The sequence below is a fragment of the Triticum dicoccoides genome, chromosome 5B, assembly GCF_002162155.2.
Source record: "Triticum dicoccoides isolate Atlit2015 ecotype Zavitan chromosome 5B, WEW_v2.0, whole genome shotgun sequence".
Classification (NCBI taxonomy): domain Eukaryota; kingdom Viridiplantae; phylum Streptophyta; class Magnoliopsida; order Poales; family Poaceae; genus Triticum; species Triticum dicoccoides.
In genome coordinates this window covers 674,886,683-674,909,044 of record NC_041389.1, presented here as the reverse complement: position 1 = coordinate 674,909,044, position 22,362 = coordinate 674,886,683, and positions in this window count along the sequence as shown.

Below are 22,362 nucleotides of genomic sequence, written 5' to 3'. Positions count from 1 at the left end.
GTGACGATCTTCACGCCATCAAATACCTCCCACTCAAGCTTAAAGGACCAGCTCGGCATTGGCTTAACAACTTGCCAGCAGAATCAATTGGATGTTGGGAGGACCTGGAAGCCGCATTCCTTGATAACTTCCAAGGCATGTATGTGCGACCACCAGACGCTGACGGCCTAAGCCACATAATTCAGCAGCCAGACGAATCGGCCAGACAATTCTGGACATGGTTCTTAACCAAGAAAAATCAAATCGTCGACTGTCCGGATGCGGAGGCCCTCGCGGCCTTCAAACATAACATCCGCGACGAGTGGCTTGCCCGGCACCTGGGACAGAAAAAGCCGAAATCCATGGCAGCCCTCACATCACTCATGACCCGCTTCTGCACGGGAGAGGACAGCTGGCTAGCCCGCAGCAACAACCTCAGCAAAAATTCTGGCAGTACGGATACCAAGGACCACAATGGCAGGTCGCGTCGCAACAAGAACAAACGCCGCATTAACAACGACAATAATGAGGATACGACAGTCAACGCCGGATTCAGAGGCTCCAAACCCGGTCAGCGGAAGAAGCCATTCAAAAGAACTACTACGGGTCCGTCCAATTTGGACCGAATACTCGATCGCTCGTGCCAGATACACGGCACCCCCGAAAAGCCAGCCAACCACACCAATAGGGACTGCTGGGTATTCAAGCAGGCAGGAAAGCTAATTGCCAAAAATAATGGCAAGGGGCTGCATAGCGATGACGAAGAAGAGATCCGACCGCCGAACAATAGAGGACAGAAGGGTTTTCCCCCACAAGTGCGGACGGTGAATATGATATACGCAACCCACATACCCAAGAGGGAGAGGAAGCGTGCACTCAGGGACGTATATGCGATGGAGCCAGTCGCCCCGAAGTTCAACCCATGGTCCTCCTGCCCGATCACTTTTGATCGAAGGGACCACCCCACCAGCATCCGCCACGGCGGATTCGCCGCATTGGTTTTAGACCCAATCGTCGATGGATTTCACCTCACCAGTCCTGATGGACGGCGGCAACAGCCTGAACCTGCTTTATCAGGACACAGTGCGCAAGATGGGCATAGATCCCTCAAGGATTAAACCCACAAAGACGACCTTCAAAGGCGTCATACCAGGTGTAGAGGCCAATTGTACGGGCTCAGTCACACTGGAAGTGGTCTTCGGATCCCCGGATAACTTCCGAAGGGAGGAGTTAATCTTCGACATAGTTCCGTTCCGCAGCGGCTATCATGCTCTGCTCGGACGAACCGCGTTTGCAAAGTTCAACGCGGTGCCGCACTACGCATACCTCAAGCTCAAGATGCCAGGCCCTCGAGGAGTCATCACGGTCAACGGAAACACCGAACGCTCCCTCCGAACGGAGGAACATACAGCGGCTCTCGCGGTAGAAGTACAATGCAGCCTCTTAAGGCAATTCTCGAGTCCGGCCGTTAAGTGACCGGACATGGCTAAACGCGCTCGGAGTAACCTACAACAAGACCACCTGGCACGTTCCGAGCGAGCGTAGCAATGCGATCCCAACCCCAGCCCTTGCAAGACCGCAAGACTGGTCCTTCGCGTACATCATTACGCTCTGGAGATACCATGGGCATAGGGGAAGGGGCACGACCATGACAGGCCCAAAATGCGGCTCAACCACATCAGGGGCTCCCAAGTGTGTCATTTCTTTTTTTTCTTTTTTCTTTCTCACCCATAGGACTCCGTTCACCAGAGGCCCTGTCCGGCGGTAGACCGACCGAACTCACGATGCAACAGCCAGGGAAGGAGAAAGGCTAGGACGAATATCCAGGTGGTCTCCATTATGAGCACTAAATCTATTTTATACACCATTCCGCCGCCTACCCCTGGAGCGAGACACGTTTAATAGTCCCATGCCTTGCTTATCGCACTATTTGTATTGTCCTGCATTCATGGCAGTATTTCTTGAATAAACAATGCAGCACCTTTTTGCTTTTAATTGTGTTTCTTTCTTATACATATGTTCATTTATGACATGCCGCATCCGTACACTTTGGTACGGCTAAATACACCAGGGGCTTAAGTTCCCCACATTATGGTGTGATAAGTCCGAACACTTTCACAAGTGCGGCACCCCGAACTTATAGCATTATATGCATCGGCTCCGAATCATGTCTTGGGTCAATAGTCGGGTTTGCCCGGCTCCCATGTTTTGGTACCTTACGTTCTGTTCTATCGGCTAAGGTAGCACTTGGAGAACCACTGCGATTGCGCCCCGGTTGAGCTGGGCGAACGCCTCAGTGAAGAAAGCTAAAACTGACCGACATGATGAGGCGAGAGCCGGTCGTTGTTCGAGAGGTTTTTTCGAGTCCCTAAAGACTTATGCCGCTTAGAGCGAGGAACCGGCTTTGTCCGGCCTAGGCGTGGATAGCGCCCCGAACTCGGCCTTCCGATCACTAGGGGCTTCACCGAAATTTAAAATTATAGAATTCTATGGCTAAGTGAGAGTGTTCAAGCATTATAAGTCTGGTTGCCTAGTTCGTTGTGTTGAGCGCCTCCCTAGATGGACCCAAATATGGGAACAAGAGTGCTCAAATTTATCCCAAACACCCCAGCACTCACGGCATGGGGGCTGAAGCCGACGACGTGCCATCTCTCAGATTTGATAAACAGCCGCACAGAAGGTAATATTTTAAATCAACAAGCGTTGCTTAGCGCATATGAACAAAGTTTTTAGCGCACAGGATAACAAAATGCGAGTCTACTCAAATATTACATTATTGGAACACTCACCCGCAATAGTGCGGGCACCCTTCAGGACACTTTTGTAATACATCTCGGGCATGCGATACTCCTTGCCCGGCGGTGGCGCGTCCGTCACAAGCTTCTCAGCATCCATCTTGCCCCAGTGCACCTTAGCACAGGAAAGGGCTCGACGGGCACCTTCAATACAGGCGGATCGCTTGATGACCCAAACCCATGGACAAGCATCCACCAGCCGCCGCACCAGGCCGAAGTAGCTCCTAGGCATGGCCTCATCGGGCCAAAGCCGAACTATGAGGCCCTTCATGGCCTGTTCGGCCACCTTGTGGAGCTTGACCAGCTGCTTCAGCTGGTCGCTAAGGGGCACCGGATGTCCGGCCTCAGCATACTGAGACCAGAAGACCTTCTCCGTCGAGCTCCCCTCCTTGGCCCTGTAGAAAGCGGCAGCATCGGACACGCTGCGGGGCAGATCTGCGAACGCTCCTGGAGAGCTCCGAATTCGGGTAAGTAACAGGTAATTCACATTCACATGCTTGCTTTGCATGACAAATGCCTTACCCGCCGCTGTTTTCTTCAACGCCTCGATCTCCTGAAGGGCCTTGTGGGCTTCGGCCTTAGCGGCTTTGGCATTCTCAAGAGTCGATGCAAGCTCGGACTCTCGAGTCTTCGAGTCGCGCTCCAAACCCTCATGCTTTTCCATGAGAGCCTGGAGATCTTGCTGTACCTCCGCCACCCGCGCCTCATGCTTCTCTCGCCCAGCACGCTCCACGACCGCATTACGTTCGGCCGTGGACACCACCTCCTTCAAGGTCGCCACCTCGTTCGTAGCCCCTGAAGTACCCACGTTATCCTTGTCATTTATATTGCAACCAAATCCTTTTCTGTAAGGTACAACTTTAATAAGGTGTTACTCACCTTCCTTGTCCTCGAGCTGCTTCTTGGCACGGCCGAGCTCGTTCTCGGACCGCTCGAGGCTTTGCTTCAAAGCATTGACCTCCGCAGTCAGTGCGGCAGAGGTCAGCAGTGCAGCCTGCAATCCCATATTGACATATTTATTAAGACTCCTGCGTATATCTTTTTAGATCCTCAGTCCTGCTTTTCTTTCCGAACACCGAACCGAGCATCAGGGGCTACTGTCTATGCGGTACTATTTTACATATATTAATATTCTTACCTCAAAGCCTGATAGAAGGCTGCTGCAGGCTTCGGTCAGCCCGCTTTTGGCGAGCTGGACCTTCTGAATCACCGCACTCATGACAGTGCGGTGCTCCTCCTTGATGGAAGCGCCGTTGAGCGCCTCCAGCAAGTTATCTGGCGCCGCCGGTTGGACGGAGGCCGCCGGCGCCACGGTCTTGCCCTTCTTACAAAGGGGCCGCCCGCCGGACTCCGGAACCACTGCAGGTTCCGGTGCAGAGTCCGGCACAAAGTCCGGGAGGTCGCCCTATGGCACCTCCGGGTCCTCCTTCTCCGGGTGGGTCCCTCTCTGGGATCCCACCTCAGTGTCTTCAGCGTCACGAGGAGAGGAGGCGGTTGGAAGTGAAGTACTGTTCACATCCGACGAGCCCAAGGACCCGCTCGACGAAGCGGGAAGATCGTCCTTGGGCGGACTGCAGGTTTGTATGCGGCGTTAGAAAGACACCAAGTGGCAAAAAGAAAAATCATGAAGTCATTCGGGAGTCCGGATACTTACGATCTCGCCAGGGGCTTGGCCCTTGGAGGCCAATCCTCGTCATCGTTACCGGCGTTGGCAGAATAGTCCGGGGGAAGAGTCCTTCCCTTCTTGGACCCTTCGGCCTCCCTCGCTGGGGAGGCCTTCCTTTTCTTCCCTCCCCCCACTGGGGGAGAGGCCTTTTTCTTCTCCTCCTCGTCCTCGGGGGAGGAGTCCGCCTCGGAGTCATCGGACACCTGAAAACGGGAACTCTTTCGAGTACCCGTGGCCTCCTTCTTGGCCTTCTTCTCCGGCACCACATGGGGTGCCGGAACCAGCAGCCCCGCTAAACGGGCATCCACTGGGTCTTCTGGCAAGGGGGCCGGACAGTTAGTCTGCTTGGCCTTCTCCAGCCAGTCCTGTCAAAGGGGAGGGAGTTTAGATCCCGCATGGAGTCAAACTATTAAAAACAGGTGTCCCGTAAAGGGTAGAATCGCTTACCTCGCTAGCCTGGCGCTGCGAGCGGAATCCGCGATCTTCGGTAGCGGATGTGGGAGCTTCGGTGCCCTTAAACAGCACCTTCTAGGCATCTTCGTACCTAGTGTCGAAGAGCCCGCTCAAGGTTCGATGCTGAGCCGGATCGAACTCCCACAATTTAAAGGCCCGTTGTTGGCACGGGAGGATCCGGCGGATGAGCATGACCTGGACTATGTTGACAAGCTTGAGATTCTTGTCCACCAGCTTCTGGATGCAGGCTTGGAGTCCGGTCAGCTCCTCCGAATCGCCCCAAGTCAGGCCACGCTCTTTCCAAGAGGTGAGCCGTGTGGGGATGCCAGATCTGAATTCGGGGGCCGCTGCCCATTTAGGGTCACGCGGCTCGGTGATGTAGAACCACCCCGATTGCCATCCCTTGATGGTTTCCATGAAGGCGCCCTCGAGCCAAGTGACGTTGGGTATCCTGCCCACCATGGCGCCTCCGCACTCCGCTTGACTCCCCTTTACAACCTTCGGCTTGACATTGAAGGTCTTGAGCCACAAGCCGAAGTGGGGCTGGATGCAGAGGAAGGCCTCGCACACGAGGATAAACACCGAGATGTTGAGGATAAAATTCGGGGCCAGATCATGGAAATCCAGGCCGTAGTAGAACATGAGCCCCCGGACAAAGGGGTGAAGTGGGAAGCCTAGTCCGTGGAGGAAATGGGTAAGGAATACTACCCTCTCATGGGGCCTGGGGGTGGGGATGGGCTGCCCCTCGTCGGGGAGCCGGTGCGCGATGTCGCTGGACAGATATCCGGCGCCGCGCAGCTTCTTGATGTGCCCCTCCGTAACGGAGGAGGCCATCCACTTGCCCCCCGCTCCAGACATAGTTGGAGGAGGTTGAGATGAGATGTGCGAACTTGGGCGCTGGAGCTCGAGTGCGCGGAGATGGATAAGCAAAGGAGGAAGAAGGCGTAGGTAAAAAGGTGGATCCTTATCCCCTTATATATGGGCGGACGAAACTATGCGTCCCCACCGGCCTGGTAAAACTCGCTTTTCTCCCAAGCACCGCAATCAATGGCGCGGTTGGGTTACCCACATCCGTATTGATGAGAATCCTGGAATAAGGGGAACACGATCTCTGCTTCGACAAGACGTGCCAAGGAAACCGCTTCGCTAAACGCGCTGAGGTGGTATAATAAAAACGATTCAAGTAAAGGCTTGGTTGTGGTGTGACGTCACGCCACGAAATACGTCAGCAGATTGAACTTGTGTAAATATTATTCTCTCTACGGTGGAATGTGGAATTTATTTTGCAGAGCCGGACACTATCCTGGTGTTCACAATCTTCTACAAATTATTCGGAGGAGGAACCCGCCTTGCAATGCCGAAGAAAATATGCGCGCCGGACTCATCGTCATTGAAGCCTGGTTCAGGGGCTACTGAGGGAGTCCTGGACTAGGGGGTGTCCGGATAGCCGAACTATCATCATCGGCGGACTCCAAGACTATGAAGATACAAGATTGAAGACTTCGTCCCGTGTCCGGATGGGACTTTCCTTGGCGTGGAAGGCAAGCTTGGCGATACGGATATGTAGATCTCCTACCATTGTAACCGACTCTGTGTAACCCTAGCCCTCTCCGGTGTCTATATAAACCGGATGGTTTTAGTCCGTAGGACACAACAACAATAACAACAATCATACCATAGGCTAGCTTCTAGGGTTTAGCCTCCTTGATCTCGTGGTAGATCTACTCTTGTAATACCCACATCATCAATATCAATCAAGCAGGACGTAGGGTTTTACCTCCATCAAGAGGGGCCTAACCTGGGTAAAACATCGTGTCCCTTGTCTCCTGTTACCATCCGCTTAGACACACAGTTCGGGACCCCCTACCCGGGATCCGCCGGTTTTGACACCGACAACGTCTAACTTGTTTTTACAGGGCATGTTGTGCTGTGATATGGTCAAAACGTGATGCTATATTTTATTGTATGAGATGATCATGTTTTGTAACCGAGTTATCGGCAACTGGTGGGAGCCATATTGTTGTCGCTTTGTTGCATGCAATGCAATCGCCCTGTAATTGCTTTACTTTATCACTAAGCGGTAGCGATAGTCGTAGAAGCAATAGGTGGCAAAATGACAACGATGCTACGATGAAGATCAAGGTGTCGCGCCGGTGACGATGGTGATCATGACGGTGCTTCGGAGATGGGGATCACAAGCACAAGATGATGATGGCCATATCATATCACTTATATTGATTGCATGTGATGTTTATCCTTTATGCATCTTATTTTGCTTTGATTGACGGTAGCATTATAAGATGATCTCTCACTAAATTTCAAGCTATAAGTGTTCTCCCTGAGTATGCACCGTTGCGAAAGTTCTTCGTGCTGAGACACCATGTGATGATCGGGTGTGATAGGCTCTACGTTCAAATACAACGGGTGCAAAATAGTTGCACACGCGGAATACTCAGGTTAAACTTGACGAGCCTAGCATATACAGATATGGCCTCGGAACACTGAGACCGAAAGGTCGAGCGTGAATCATATAGTAGATATGATCAACATAGTGATGTTCACCATTGAAAACTACTCCATCTCACGTGATGATCGGACATGGTTTAGTAGATTTGGATCACGTGATCACTTAGATGATTAGAGGGATGTCTATCTAAGTGGGAGTTCTTAAAGTAATATGATTTATAAACTTTAATTTATCATGAACTTAGTCCTGATAGTATTTTGCAAATTATGTTATAGATCAATAGCTCGCGTTGTTGCTTCCCTGTGTTTATTTTGATATGTTCCTAGAGAAAAACTATGTTGAAAAATGTTAGTAGCAATGATGCGGATTGGATCCGTGATCTGAGGTTTATCCTCATTGCTGCATAGAAGAATTATGTCCTTAATGCACCACTAGGTGACAAACCTATTGCAGGAGCAGATGCAGACGTTATGAACGTTTGGCTAGCTCAATATGATGACTACTTGATAGTTTTGTGCACCATGCTTTATGGCTTAGAATCGGGACTTCAATAACGTTTTGAACGTCATGGACCATATGAGATGTTCCAGGAGTTGAAGTTAATATTTCAAGCAAATACCCGAGTTAAGAGATATGAAGTCTCCAACAAGTTCTATAGCTAAAAGATGGAGGAGAATCGCTCAACTAGCGAGCATGTGCTCAGATTGTCTGGGTACTACAATCGCTTGAATCAAGTGGGAGTTAATCTTCCAGATAAGATAGTGATTGACAGAATTCTCTAGTCACCACCACCAAGTTAGTAGAACTTCGTGATGAACTATAATGCAAGGGATGACGAAAATGATTCCCGAGCTCTTCGCGATGCTGAAATCGACGAAGGTAGAAATCAAGAAAGAGCATCAAGTGTTGATGATTGACAAGACCACTAGTTTCAAGAAAAGGGCAAAGGGAAAGAAAGGGAACTTCAAGCAGAATGGCAAGCAAGTTGTCACTCCCGTGAAGAAGCCCAAAGCTGGACCAAAGCCTGAAACTGAGTGATTATACTGCAAAGGAAATGGTCACTAGAAGCGGAAATGCCTTGAATATTTGGTGGATAAGAAGGATGGCAAAGTGAACAAGGGTATATTTGATATACATGTTATTGATGTGTACCTTACTAGTGTTTATAGTAACCCCTGAGTATTTGATACTTGTTCGGTTGCTAAGATTAGTAACTCGAAACAGGAGTTATAGAATAAACAGAAACTAGTTGAGGGTGAAGTGACGATGTGTGTTGGAAGTTGTTCCAAGATTGATATGATCATCATCGCACACTCCCTATACTTTCGGGATTAGTGTTGAACCTAAATAAATGTTATTTGGTGTTTGCGTTGAGCATGAATATGATTTGATCATGTTTATTGCAATATGGTTATTCATTTAAAATCAGAGAATAATTGTTGTTCTGTTTAAATGAATAAAACCTTTGATGGTCATACACCCAATGAAAATAGTTTGTTGGATCTCGATCGTAGTGATACACATATTCATAATATTGATGCCAAAAGATGCAAAGTTAATAATGATAGTGCAACCTATTTGTGGCACTGCCGTTTGGGTCATATCGGTGTAAAGCGCATGAAGAAACTCCATAAAGATGGATTTTCGGAATCACTTGGTTATGAATCATTTGATGCTTGCGAACCGTGCCTTTTGGGCAAGATGACTAAAACTCCGTTCTCTGGAACAATGGAACAAGCTACTGACTTATTGGAAATAATACATACCGATGTATGCGATCCAATGAGTGTTGATGCTCGTGGCAAGTATCGTTATTTTCTGACCTTCACAAGATGATTTGAGCAGATATGGGTATATCTACTTGATGAAACATAAGTCTGAAATAGTTAAAAGGTTCAAAGAATTTTAGAGTGAAGTGGAAAAATCATCGTAACAAGAAAATAAAGTTTCTGCGATCTGATCGCGGAGATGAATATTTGAGTTACGAGTTTGGTCCTTAATTAAAACAATGTGGAATAGTTTCACAGCTCACGCCACCTCGAACACCACAACGTTATGGTGTGTCCGAACGTCGTAACCGCACTTTATTGGATATGGTGCGATCTATGATGTCTCTTATCGGTTTTACCACTATTGTTTTGGGGTTATGCATTAGAGACAGCCGCATTCACGTTAAAAGGGCACCATCTAAATCCGTTGAGACGACATCGTATAAACTATGGTTTAGCAGTAAACCTAAGCTGTCGTTTCTTAAAGTTCGGAGTTGCGATGCTTATATGAAAAAGGTTTTCAACCTGATAAGCTCGAACCCAAATTGGAGAAGTGTGTCTTCATAGAATACCCAAAGGAAACTATTGGGTACTCCTATCACAAATCCAAAGGCAAAAATATTCGTTGCTAAGAATGGATCCTTTCTAGAGAAGGAGCTTCTCTCGAAAGAAGTGAGTGGGAGGAAAGTAGAACTTGATGAGGTAACTGTACCTGCTCCCTTATTTGAAAGTAGTTCATCACAGAAATCTGTTCCTGTGACTACTACACCAATTAGTGAGGAAGTTAATGATGATGATCATGAAACTTCAGATTAAGTTACTACAGAACCTCGTAGGTCTTCCAGAGTAAGATCCGCATCAGAGTGGTACGGTAATCTTGTTCTGGAAGTTGTGTTACTAGACCATGACGAACCTACGAACTATGAAGAAGCGACGGTGAGCCCAGATTCCGCAAAATGGCTTGAGGCCATGATATCTGAGATAAGATCCATGTATGAAAACAAAGTATGGACTTTGATTGACTTGCCCAATGATCGGCGAGACATTGAGATTAAATGGATCTTCAAGAGGAAGATGGACGCTGAGAGTATTACTATCTACAAAGCTAGAATTGCCGCAAAAGGTTTTCGACAAATTCAAGGTGTTGACTACGATGAGAGTTTTTCACTCGTATCTATGCTTAAGTCTGTCTGAATCATGTTAGCAATTGCCGCATTTTATGAAATCTGGCAAATGGATAAACAAAACTGCATTCCTTAATGGTTTTCTTAAAGAAGAGTTGTATATGATGCAACCAGAAGGTTTTGTCAATCCTAAAGGTGCTAACAAATTGTGCAAGCTCCAGCGATCCATCTATGGACTGGTGCAAGCATCTCGGAGTTGGAATATACGCTTTGATGAGTTGATCAAAGCATATGGTTTTATACAGACTTTTGAAGAAGCATGTATTGACAAGAAAGTGAGTGGGAGCTCTGTAACATTTCTAATATTATATGTGGATGACATATTGTTAATTGGAAATGATATGAAAATTCTGGATAGCATGAAAGGATACTTGAATAAGAGTTTTTCAAAGCAAGACCTCGGTGAAGCTGCTTACACATTGAGCGTAAAGATCTATATAGATAGATCAAGACACTTGATAAGATTTTTCAATGAGTACATACCTTGATAAATTTTTGAAATAGTTCAAAATGGAACAGTCAAAGAAGGAGTTCTTGCCTGTGATGCAAAGGTATGAAGTTGAGTAAGACTAAAAACCCGACCATGGCAGAAAATAGAAAAGAATGAACAGTCATTCCCTATGCCTCAGTCATAGGTTCTATAAAGTATGCTATGATGTGTACTAGACCTATTGTATACCTTGCTCTGAGTTTGGCAAAGGAATACAATTTTGATCTAAGAGTAGATCACTAGACAGCGGTCAAGAATATCCTTAGTGAGGACTAAGGAAATATTTCTCGATTATGGAGGTGATAAAAGAGCCCGTCGTAAAGAGTTACATTGGTGCAAGCTTTTACACCAATCCAGATGACTCTAAGTCTCAATCTAGATACATATTGAAAGTGGGAGCAATTAGCTAGAGTAGCTCCATGCAGAGCATTGTGGACATAGAATATTTTGCAAAATACATACGGCTCTGAATATGACAGATCCGTTGACTAAACTTCTCTCACAAGCAAAACATGATCATACCTTAGTACTCTTTGGGTGTTAATCACATAGCGATGTGAACTAGATTATTGACTCTAGTAAACCCTTTGGGTGTTGGTCACATGACGATATGAACTATGGGTGTTAATCATATATAGATATGAATATTGATGTTAAATCACATGGCAATGTGAACTAGATTATTAACTCTAGTGCAAGTGGGAGACTGAAGGAAATATGCCCTAGAGGCAATAATAAAGTTATTATTTATTTCCTTATATCATGATAGATGTTTATTATTCATGCTAGAATTGTATTAACCGAAAACATAATACATGTGTGAATACATAGACAAACATATAGTCACTAGTATGCCTCTACTTAACTAGCTCATTAATCAAAGATGGTTATGTTTCCTAACCATAGACATGTGTTGTCATTTGATTAATGGGATCACATCATTATAAGAATGATGTGATTGACATGACCCATTCCGTTAGCCTAGCACTTGATCGTTTAGTATGTTGCTATTGCTTTCTTCATGACTTATACATGTTCCTGTAACTATGAGATTATGCAACTCCCGTTTACCGGAGGAACACTTTGGGTGCTACCAAACGTCACAACGTAACTGGGTGATTATAAAGGAGTACTACAGGTGTCTCCAAAGGTACATGTTGGGTTGGCGTATTTCGAGATTAGGTTTTGTCATTCCGATTGTCGGAGAGGTATCTCTGGGCCCTCTCGGTGATGCACATCACTATAAGCCTTGCAAGCAATGTGACTAATGAGTTAGTTGCGGGATGATGCATTATGTAACGAGTAAAGAGACTTGCCGGTAACGAGATTGAACTAGGTATTGGATACCGACGATCGAATCTCGGGCAAGTAACATACCGATGACAAAGGGAACAAAGTATGTTGTTATGCGGTTTGACCGATAAAGATCTTTGTAGAATATGTAGGAGCCAATATGGGCATCCAGGTTCCTCTATTGGTTATTGACCAAGAATAGTTCTAGGTCATGTCTACATAGTTCTCGAACCCGTAGGGTCCGCACGCTTAAGGTTTCGATGACAGTTATATTATGAGTTTATGAGTTTTGATGTACCGAAGGAGTTCGGAGTCCCGTATGAGATCGGGGACATGACGAGGAGTCTCAAAATGGTCGAGACGTAAAGATCAATATATTGGACGACTATATTCGGAGTTCGGAAAGGTTCCGAGTGATTCGGGTATTTTTCGGAGTACCGGAGAGTTACGGGAATTCGCCGGGGAGTATATGGGCCTTATTGGGCCATACGGGAATAGAGGAGAGAGGCCAAAAGGAAGGAGGCCTGCGCCCCCCCCTCTGGTCCGAATTGGACAAGGGGCGCAGCCCCCCTTTCCTTCTTCCTCTCCCCCTCTTTCCCCTTGTCCTACTCCAACAAGGGAGGTGGAATCCTACTAGGACTAGGGAGTCCTAGTAGGACTCCACACTTGGCGCGCCCCCTCCTAGGGCCGGCCTCCTCCCCCCTTGCTCCTTTATATACGGGGGCAGGGGGACACCCCATGACACACAAGTTGATCTACGGATCGTTCCTTAGCCATGTGCGGTGCCGCCCTCCACCATATTCCACCTCGGTCATATCGTCGCGGAGTTTAGGCGAACCCCTGCGCCGGTAGAACATCATCATCGTCACCACGCCGTCGTGCTGACGGAACTCATCCCCGACACTTTGCTGGACCGGAGTCCGGGGATCGTCATCGAGCTAAACGTGTGCTGAACTCGGAGGTGCCGTACGTTCGGTGCTTGGATCGGTCGGATCATGAAGACGTACGACTACATCAACTGCGTTGTCATAACGCTTCCGCTTACGGTCTACGAGGGTACGTGGACACACTCTCCCCTCTCGTTGCTATGCATCACCATGATCTTGCGTGTGCGTAGGAAAACTTTTGAAATTACTACGTTTCCCATCAGAATGATGTGATTGACTTGACCCATTCCGTTAGCTTAGCACTTGATCATTTAGTATGTTGTTATTGCTTTCTTCATGACTTATACATGTTCCTATGACTATGAGATTATGGAACTCCCGTTTACCAGAGGAACACTTTGTCTTCTACCAAGCGTCACAATGTAACTGGGTGATTATAAAGGAGCTCTACAGGTGTCTCCGAAGGTACTTGTTGAGTTGGCGTATTTCGAGATTAGGATTTGTCACTCCGATTGTCGGAGAGGTATCTCTGGGCCCTCTCGGTATTGCACATCACTATAAGCCTTGCAAGCAATGTGACTAATGAGTTAGTTGCGGGATGATGCATTACGTAACGAGTAAAGAGACTTGCCGGTAACGAGATTGAACTAGGTATTGAGATACCGACGATCGAATCTCGGGCAAGTAACATACCGATGACAAAGGAAACAACGTATGTTGTTATGCGGTTTGACCGATAAAGATCTTCGTAGAATATGTAGGAGCCAATATGAGCATCCAGGTTCCGCTATTGGTTATTGACCGGAGACGTGTCTTGGTCATGTCTACATAGTTCTCAAACCCGTAGGGTCCGCATGCTTAAAGTTTCGATGACGGTTATATTATGAGTTTATGAGTTTCGATGTAACGAAGGTTGTTTGGAGTCCCGGATGTGATCACGGACACGGCGAGGAGTCTCGAAATGGTCGAGACATGAAGATTGATATATTGGAAGCCTATATTTCGATATCGGAAGTGTTCCGGGTGAAATCGGGATTTTACCGGAGTACCGAGGGGTTACCGGAACCCCCCGGGGGCTTAATGGGCCATAGTGGGCCTTAGTGGAGAAGAGGAGAGGCGGCTAGGGCAGGGCCACGCGCCCCTCCCCCTAGTCCGAATAGGACAAGGAGAGGGGGGCGGCGCCCCCCCTTTCCTTCCTCTCTCTCCCTCCTCTTTCCCCCTTCTCCTAATCCAACAAGGAAGGGAGGGAGTCCTACTCCCGGTGGGAGTAGGACTCCTCCTGGCGCGCCTCCTCCTGACTGGCCGCACCTCCCCCCCTTGCTCCTTTATATACGGGGGCAAGGGGCACCCTAGAGAACACAACAATTGATCCCTTGGATCTCTTAGCCGTGTGCGGTGCCCCCTCCACCATAATCCACCTCGATAATATCGTAGCGGTGCTTAGGCGAAGCCCTGCGTCGGTAGAACATCATCATCGTCACCATGCCGTCGTGCTGACGGAACTCTCCCTCAAAGCTCGGCTGGATCGGAGTTCGAGGGACGTCATCGAGCTGAACATGTGCTAGAACTCAGAGGTGCCGTGTTTTCGGTGCTTGATCGGTCGGGCCGTGAAGACGTACGACTACATCAACCGCGTTGTTCTAACGCTTCCGCTTTCGGTCTACGAGGGTACGTGGACACACTCTCTCCTCTCGTTGCTATGCATCACCATGATCTTGCGTGTGCGTAGGAAATTTTTTGAAATTACTACGTTCCCCAACAGTATATACTTATTAATTTTTTTGTTTTATCAGGAACACTTAACCCATACTACTTTTTTCAGTCTTTTTATCAGTTATATCATATATGCGAAAATGGTCAATAAAGTTTGGTCGTTTCCAAAAGTAATTACAGCTAAATATATAAAAGCAATTATTGTGGATTTTATGCACTCGGTTCACACGATATATTTTCTCTCATTTGGAACCACTTCAAAATGGTATGAAAAAGTGATCATTTTTATGTCCGCTAAATACAGAAGTATGCTTACAAAATTTGGTGCGAAAATATGGCTGTATATGCCATGTATATTTTTGCAAAAATGAAGTTATGACATGTATAAAAATTAACAAAATGGTAATCCCTCTGTAGACTAATATAAGATCTTTTAGATCACTTCTTTAGTGATCTAAACGATCTTATATTAGTTTATTTACAGAGGGAGTACAGTGTATGTGAATTTGTGTATGGCACAGCCAATGTTCTTCCAGTATAACCATACCCATGCACACGCAGGGCCAAATACTGCCTTTGGAAATAAAAGTAGGGAAACACTAAGCGTTTCCCATAAAAGTAAGGGATCAATCCATTCGGGTGAATCACAACCTTTGGAAAGAAATAAAGAGTAATCAATCCATTCGCCCGGAGGGCCAAATACTAACGTTGCAAAGAAATAAAGGGTATTAATCCATGCCAATCATTCAATCAATCTCTATAGCACTTAATAGCTTCTCCATATATGTGCACCAAGCTGTCGCTATATATATGCTAGCATCCGGCCATTAGTTTCAATTCAACGAAAATCAGCCTGCCAACAAGTATTGAAGCCGTACTCATCTATCTATACATGGAGAAGTGCATGATGCGCGTCCAGGCAATACTGTTCCTTCTTGTATGCTGTGCTATCCATGCACAATGTAAGTGGCACAGACGCAACACCTTCTTCTCGTGTTTTTGTTTGATTCATTGCTTAATTATAACCAATCTTGAACTTGATTACGAACGTGATATACAGCATGTTTTTTTTGACATTTTTGTTTTTGAGGAAATTTCTTGACATTTTCATAGGTAGAGGAATAGGCGTGCAAGATTATGGATACCAAGGGTGCACCCACAAGAGTAAAACACACACAGCGTGCTATACCTGTTTACCCCTCGAGGTGTGCCATCCGACATTGGCCGACTGCAAAGCCCACTGCAAACGACCTCCTGGTCACAGTCACCTCCCAGCTGGTGGTTCCTCATTAGCTTGAAGAATGTACTGGATATGTGTTATGTGTTGCTGAAAAAAGAACTATGAACGAATAAGAGACAATAATATTATGTTTTTTTATACTTTGTGATTGTTGCAGGCAACTTTTTTTTTAGGGGATGTAAGCAACTCTCTTGGGAACCCTTCCTTCCGGTAGTCTGATGCGAGAGATTTGTAGGACGTCTCATTGATTGTTTCTCGGGAGTTCAATCCATCGGTGATTATTTCCATATAGTATAACTCACCATCCCCTCTGCAACCTCTTCGTCAATTCTCCGCTGCCAATGCACGGTCAAGCATGACAAATTACGAGCCCCGTGCGATAACTGATGGAGGTGGTGTCGTGGCTCCAATAATCATCTGCACGTCCTATGCATTTGTCGCCACTAGGTCAACCAAATTCAGATCGTGAGGGGAGTTGCCGGATCCCGCGTGTGCGGATTGTTTTAGTTTTAGGTTCTAGGATCCTAGTAGCTTAGGTTTTTGGATCGTTTGATGTCTTGGCTTCGGCGGTAGCGATGAACGATGCTAAATAAAGAAGCTCCCGATTCTTCTCCGGTGAGGCAATCGTCTCTATGATCGGTGATGGATTCGGGAACGAGTCTGTTCAAGCGTGGATATTGTGGCGGCGTCGACATCCTTGTGGTGGACTTGTGTTTGGGCTCCGCCATTGCGATGGCATGCGCTCCAGCATCGGCGTGGAGCTTGGGAGGTAGACCAGGAGCGGATGCAGATTGTGATCTACATCGACGACATTTGAAAGACCGAACATGTGCTGGGTTCGTGGTTGATGGATGACAGATATGGTTTTCCCCTTCGGCGTCTTAGTCGTGGTGGGGTGCCAGACCTGAAGTTGATGGCGTGTCCGGAGTGTTGCCCCAGTCTGATTCGTTCAACGGCAATGGCTTCACCTTTGATGAGCCATCTTGGAGGTCCTCAAAGTTGCATACCAATGATGGAGCCGCGTCAAGCTCGGATGAGGAGGTGATCCGTTATTTTCTCTTTTGGTGGTTGTTGTGGTGGTGCCGGAGGCGAACGTTGGTGTCAAGCTCAGAGACGTTTTGTTGTCTTTTCAGTTTTATCATGTCGGTTTTTACATGACTTGTATCTTTATGATATGAATAAGATATGTATTACCATGCAAAAAAATGCCATGTATATTTTGGCAAAAAAAAGATACAACATAATAATAATATACAAATAACAAAAATGGTACAGTCCAAGTAGTCCATAACCACCCCTATTCATATCCAATGCCAAATAGGTACTAAATTTGGAAAGAAATAAAGGGCAATCAATCCATTCGCGCGTAGGGGCCAAATATGTACTAACTTTGGAAAGAAATGAAGGGTGATTAATCCTTGCCAATATCCAATCAATCTTTATAGCACTTAATAGCTCCTCCATATATCTGCACCAAGCTGTCGCTATATATATGCTAGCATCTGGCCATTAGTTTCAACCAAAACCAGCCTGCCAACAATCGCTGAAACGTACTCGTCTACCTAGCTAGCATCATGGAGAAGTGCATGATGCGCGTCCAGGGAATATTGTTCCTTCTCGTATGCTTTGCTATCCATTCACAATGTAAGGGGCACAGACGCAGCACCTTCTCTTGTTTCTGTAATTCGGTTGTTTTCCTAATTATAGGTAGTCTGAATACCTGAACCCTGGTGACGCAACGATTAATATATTGTGTGATTAAGGATGGCAATTTTACTCACGGGTATGGATACTTACGGGTACCGTATTCGTATGGATAGGGTATGAGCACAAGTTTATACCCATGGATAATACCCGTACCCTACCCGTTAAGTCACGGGTGGGGCACGGGTATAACTTCGTACTGGTATACACATACCCCTGCTCGTTTATATACCTTACCTGCGGAGGTTCAACATTCATTCTCGTAAGCTTGTGAATTTATTTTAAAGTTGTCATTAATTGTCAATTTGAGTTGAGATAATTGTCCTATACTCGAATATATGTTATTGAGTTGAGATAATTGTTTTTCTTTTATCAATGTGTTATCGATGAATGTAAAATTATGTATAACATGTGTACTATTTGATCTACCCGTTGGGTACCTGACGGGTATGGGTACGGTAATTGTCAATTTGGGTACGGTAAAGTTTTATACCCGTGAGTACGGGTATAAATAGAGTTTTGTACCCATTGATTACACGAGTATAGGTATGTTATTGCTTTACCCGCCTCATACCTTACCCATTGCCATCCTTATGTGCAGGGCCGGTCCTGATATTTCGGGGGCCCAGGGCAAAATTACAACCCAGGGCCCCTACTATAAAGATCAAAATAATAATCTCATTTATTTTTAGATTCATTCCTTTATCTAACTTATCATTGTCTATTGTTCCAAAATAAAACGAGAATTGTAAATAGTGTATTCCTTTACTTAATTAGACAAATCGAATACCTGATAGTGGGCAAACATCAAGATGAAAGATTTAAAGTTTAAAAGCTTCATTTGTAACAATAAAAGATCATTTACCTACCCGACGGCTACGGGAGTCTGAGTGGCTTTATTATATAACCATGTTTAGATTGAAGTTATGTGTGTATAGCTGAGACCTTCTTCCAATTTTTAAGTTAAATTTGCAGTCATGATGATTTGGAGAGAGAATGCAAAGAACGACAATCAAACAAATAGCAGGCAACTTTTTCAATAGATAAGGCGGTTGGTGTTGTGTCGACAAAGTCCAGACAAATAGAGCAAAGGGCACACGAAATTAAAATTTTGTACTGCATCATATGTGAGACCTTCTAAGATCTGACTGCTGCTGCACCATATGAACGTGACCAACTAGAAAGAGGAGGTTAGGGATGACCTTATAAGTGGGGTGGCTTCATCTTGCACATGAGAGGCATCTCACGAACGGGGGATAACACAACGGGACCGGGGACCTGGAGGAAGACCAGTCGGCCGCATGGCGTAGAGCGATCTACATCGGCACCGCGACTCGCGATCGGGGCCCTCGGGGGAATAGGATCGTCGCGAAGCAGCGAACTCGCGATGGGAAGAAGGAAAACAGGGATTTTTTCGTGCGCTCTAGGTCGATGCCTCCTTATGGTCTGGGCCATGGGCTCCTTGCGAACCCTGGAGGGGGCCCCTAGATTTCGGGGGCCCCGGGCGGCCGCCCCCCTGCCACCCCCTCAGGGCCGGCCCTGCTTATGTGTGATCATATGGTTATATGGTAATAATAGTATATATTTCTTGGCATTTCCACAGGTAGAGGAATAGAGGACCATCCACTCCACCACAGGTGCATCGGGGGTGGAGGATGCTATACCTGTACAAATTCCATTGATATGTGCTATCGGACGATGGAAATTTGCAAAGCAGACTGCAACCCAACCGCAGCCGAGATCACGTCCTCTGTAGTTCCTCACTAGCTTGAAGATTGTATTGGGTGTGCGTTTTCTGTTGACAAAAGAACTATGAATGAATAAGAGTAGGAGTATATGTTTTTACTTGGTACCTGTTCTGGGCAAATTTCTCGGGAACTCTTGCACATCTCGTCGATCGTTTCTTGGGAGTTCAGCCCATCGGTGATTATTTCCATATGCAGTATAACTTACCATCCTCCCTCCAACCTCTTCATCAATCCTTGGCTCCTTGCCCAAATTCTCCGCTGCCACCGCACGTTCGAGCACGCTGAATTGCTAACCCCGTGCGATAACTGATCTGGTTGGAGGTGACATTGCTGCTCCCGAAATCCTCCCCGTGTCCTCCGCATTTGTCGCCGCTGGGTCGACCAGATTCAGATTTGTGCATTTCTAAGTTTTCCAAATCTTTTATAAAGGGAGGAGCCATGAAGCCACATGCTGCTAGCAGCCGAGGATTAACATACATGAAAGAGACCGATGACTAGGAGCAGCAAAATTGTTACACGGCTTCTGCTGCTTAAAGAGAAGGTCGGTGGTAGGGGTGGATTAACGAGCAGCTCGGCTCGTTAAGCTCGTGCTCGTTAAGATTAACAAGCAGGAAACCCTGCTCGGCTCGGCTCATTTGAAGCTCGTTAAACTCATGAGCGCTCGCGTTAACAGATTATAATGTGTTACGATATACAGGATGAATGTGTAGGTGTGGTTTTCAAGATGAAATATGATGACTACAAAAAGAAATGATGTAGTCTGTTGCCTCATATGTCTATTAGATTGAATAGATTGGCTGAGGTGCTACAAAAAGTTTGTCACGTAAGACTAAAATATGTGTTGGGTTGTTACTAACGAGCTGATGAAGCTACTCGTAAAACTCGTTAGCCTCGCTTGTTAAGTTTAACGAGCAAAAATCAATGATTGTCTCTGTTCATAAGAAGCGAGCTATGAACTTAACGAGCCGAACTATCGAGCGCTTATTAAGTTCGCGAGCTACGAGCTTTTGGTCAAACCCTAATCGGTGGCAATCTATACTTCTATATCTATATCTATATCTATATCTATACTTTTTTTATCTATATCTATATCTATATCTATCTATCTATCTATCTATACTTCTATATCTATCTATCTATATCTATCTTTATCTATATGTATCTATATCTATCTTCTTTTTTGTGAGGTATATCTATATCTATCCTCTATAACACTAAACTCCCTACTTTTAAAGAGCCCAATTGAGGTCTCCAATTGAGATTGAACCACCCAATTTTGACCGGTAAACAAATTCTCAAAGCTTTCCCATTCAATTTTGCTATACTACACACTATGCTCCTTAATTTTTGAGGCCTCATAACTAATTGATGTCTTTAATTAAAGAACACTTAGCCGGCATGTGTTCAAGGGAAAGCCTATGATTCCGGGATCATAAGAGGCCCAAAAGGAACGGAATTGGTTTCGAAAAAAAACATATGTTGTAGCTGTATGATTCTATCGGCAATTAAGCTGTATGATATATATCATACAACCAACATATGGGGGTTGAAACTAATGGCTGGATATATATGTAGCGACAGCTTGGTGCGCATATATGGAGGAGCTATTAAGTGCTATAAAGTTAGTACATATTTGGCCCCTACCCGCAAATGGGATTGATTTCCCTTTATTACTTTCCAAAGTTAGTATTTGGCCTCCCATGTGAATGGGGGTGGTTCTGATAGACCTTGCGGATCGGGTAGGTCAGATCATCAGTGGTCTTACCTTCTGCCTGGTCTGACGAGCTGGAGCCGGAGGCCATGGTAGGTTGGTGGCGGCGGTGTGTGTGTGTGTGTGTGTGTTTGTGTGTGTGTGTGAGAGAGAGAGAGAGAGAGAGAGTGGTGGCGGTTACGGTGGCAGAGAGAGGAAGAGGTGGTGGCGGAGCTTCCCGTCAGCACTGCGCGAGACCTAGACCGGTAGGGTTTGTCGGTGGGGTGTGCGATAACACGACGAACCTCGTGAGGCGTGCCGCCGGCCCCCACCTCTTTATATGGCGAAGGTGATGGGGGGGGGGGGGGCGTCAACCATAGTGGGTTGAGCGCCCCCGATCAGGGCGCGGATCTAAGGGCCCATTAGTTTCAACCAAATCCAGCCTGCCAACAATCGCTGAAACCGTACTCGGCTACCTAGCATCATGGAGAAGTGCATGATGTGCGTCCAGGAAATATTGTTCCTTCTCGTATGCTTTGCTATCCATGCACAATGTAAGTTACACAGACGCAACACCGGCCTCCTTTTCTTGTTTATGTAATTCGATTATTTTCTTAATTATAGGTTGTCTGATTACCCGAACCCTGGCGACGCAACGACTAATATACTGTGTAATCATATGGTTATATGGTAACAGTATATATTTCTTGGCATTTTCACAGGTCGAGGAATAGGCGTGCAACCTGACTACCAACACGGGTGCTATGGTTCTGCAACGTGCTATAGCTGCCGCCCCTATGATATGTGCTATCCGACTATGGAAATTTGCAAAGCCCACTGCCCACCTCCAGAAGCAACCACCTCCTCCGCATTTCCTCATTAGCTTGAAGAATGTACTGGATGTGTGTTTTTTCATGATGAAGGAAGAGCTTTGAATAAATGAGAGACAATAATATGTGTTTACTTTGTACTTGTCGGAAAATTTCTTGCGAATATTTAGGAGTCTCGCCGATTGTTTCTTGGGTGCTCAACCCATCAGTGATTATTTCCATACACAAATTGCCATTCTCTCTTTCACCAGTCCTCGCACAAATTATTCGCTGCCAACAAACGTTTGAGCGCGACCAATGTGACATATTTTAGATATTTTAAATGGACTACAACATACGGATGTATGTAGACATATTTTAGAGTGTAGATTCATTCATTTTGCTCCGTATGTAGTCACTTGTTGGAATATATAAAATGACTTATTTGGGAACGGAGGGAGTACTTATCTTTTTG